The sequence below is a fragment of the Sinocyclocheilus rhinocerous genome, unplaced genomic scaffold (assembly GCF_001515625.1).
Source record: "Sinocyclocheilus rhinocerous isolate Xijiao unplaced genomic scaffold, SAMN03320098_v1.1 scaffold740, whole genome shotgun sequence".
Lineage (NCBI taxonomy): Eukaryota > Metazoa > Chordata > Actinopteri > Cypriniformes > Cyprinidae > Sinocyclocheilus > Sinocyclocheilus rhinocerous.
The window spans coordinates 156,186-158,685 of record NW_015636851.1 but is presented as its reverse complement, the minus strand read 5'-3'; the positions used below and the strand labels follow the sequence as shown (position 1 = coordinate 158,685).

The 2,500-nt window shown below is 34.4% G+C and overlaps 1 protein-coding gene across 1 annotated transcript in view; it reads right to left on the bottom strand.

Annotated features, from left to right (window-relative positions):
* LOC107748248 (von Willebrand factor A domain-containing protein 5A-like) overlaps positions 1–2,500 on the bottom strand; it is a 47,272-nt gene that overhangs the window by 16,183 nt on the left and 28,589 nt on the right. The window lies entirely within an intron of this gene.

Genomic DNA, 2,500 nt, shown 5'->3' with positions numbered 1-2,500 from the left:
TCTCAAAAATTTGCTGCAATATTTGTAGCATTTTTGTTGTTGTTTTGCTGTGAAAATATACCACAGACATTCTTCTAACATTTTTAATACTTTCTGACCTCATGAATACACATGCAAACTTTTTTCTTTTATGTTTTGTCTAAAGGTAAAAAAAAAAAGAATTTCTGACTATTTAATTATTTCAGGCTTTACAGGGGTAATAACAAGTCATTATTTTTATAATATAACAAAGAAACGTAAACATAACTGTAGACTACCTTTGTACACAACAATTACAAAGTAAACAAATGTTTCAAGCATATTAAAGTACAAAAGAATGCAACTAGAAAGCCTTCAAGTAGGACTATTTGTTTTTTGTTGATGAACACTATAGCAAATACAAAAATATGAACAGACTTGAAAACATGTAAAAGCTGTCTGACTTCCTTTCTTTTCCGTGACGAGTGTGTCAGAAACAGAAAGTAGTGCAGCCTGCTGTGTTTACAGCGGTAAAACTGGAAACTGCTGTATTACTGCTGTTAAATAAGCGCCACCTACTGTCAGACAGTGAATTTACATTTTCATTCAGCATCTGCTTCACTCACGTCATGCTGCTCATCCATTTTTGCAGGAAATCTGCAATTTAGAAAACTGCAAGCTCCTCCATGTATTGTGGAGTTCTGCAATCGCAGAATTGTGAAATCCTGAAGGGACTGATTATTGGGTGTGGATATACGGTTTATATTTGCTTGTTTCAGCTGCAAGTCGCAAAAACAATAGTAAAAACTCTGATTTACATGGGAAAGGTGTAATTTATCTAGGGCTGTCCACAACTAAACATTCTAGTCGATTAATAGTCATTCATTTAACCCATTAGTCAACTAATTGCATGTTTATATTCATTTAATTAAATATACACTTTTAACTAATTGCTAATTAAACTAATTTTAATTCTAACTAGTGTTTTCTGCGTCAATGTCGGCTCCTAAGATGAAGTGGACGATGCTGACTCACCAGAGAGAAATGCACCTTTCATACGGGTTACATAATCAGACAGTTTTTGTTTTCATTTGGTTTGTTTTAAAGTAGACATTTCAAGCTTTCTATATATATATATATATATATATATAGAGCAGTGTTGCCAACTTAGCAATTTTGTTGCTAAATTTAGCACCTTTTCAGACTACCCTAGGAAAGTTTTCTTCCAAAAGCACCTAGCAACAAATTTAGCAATTTTTTTAATTTATTTGGCAACTTTTAGCAACTTTTGATAAGTATATATATATATATATATATATTTCTCATGTATGTGAGGCAAGTAGCCTATACGAGTTTCGCTTCATTTCTAAAACAGTTCACGGAGACTGAGACGGCAGAAAGTGCATCCTGATCGTTTTCTTTGTTTTAAAAAAAGCACAACGTTTTGTTGATATTGTGAGTGTGCACAAATAGAAGTAGACCCTTCACAGTTCCAAATTATGTATTACACTTATCTGTAATACTCTTATATGTTTCCGCTGTTATCCGGAAAGCATTGTCAGTGATCGCGCCATGCAGTAGCGCACTAACAGCTTCCACACTGTGGCTGTGTAAAGTTGCTATTGCGTACGTGTTTCAATTGATGATAGACAAACGTCTAGATTTCCTGCCAGATATACTGTAATTACCTCAAGGGCCAGCCGTTAGCAACCTTTTTTTGCGACTAACAGACTAATACTGCCCTACAAAGGCAAAAACCATAAGAGAAAAATTACTTTAAAGATTTTTATTTGTCCAGCCAAATTAATTATAGGTAGGACAATGGAAATCTGGCAATTATGTTTTAGTAATGAAAATTATCTACATAAAAATCTTGAGCTCAAACTTGATTTTGACCCGTTTTGAAGTTACTGTACTCTGACTTTGTATTGTCTGCAAAGTAAGAAGTCACACCAAGGCAAAAGGCAGTAACTTCCACATTATCAATATTTCGTTGCTGATCACCATTTACAAAATCACTAAAGTAACATCTGTATAAAGTCTAGTGATCATGGGCTGTCTCATAGGCTATAACATATAGTAAGTAATGTGACTGTATTAATTGTTGTTCTGACCGTAACGACCAGACAAAAAGTTAAATGTGAGTGGATACCGTTTTGCAACCAATTTATTTGCAATGTTTACTACCGTAAAAGGATGCAAGACGTAGCCTAATTGCTTTTACGTTGAATTGAATGAAAGCCTAGCTTAAAAGGACAACTTGTGGATTGATGTGAACGGCAGCAAGTAGGAATAATGCTCAGAATGTTTGTGGATTAAACACTACATTTTTCTGGTTTAATCACAATCAGATTTTTTCTAGATCCTACATTAAATTTATATTTTGACCTCACTATTCGGGGAACAGACACAGTCTTTATAGATTGTACAGCGCAAGTACTTCTATCATTTAAGCGGGTAGAACAAAAGTCATCAGGGCAGTTATTTGAGATTTGACTTACTAGTCATATGGTGCGTAGCGTCCTGGAGATGTTGTCCAACA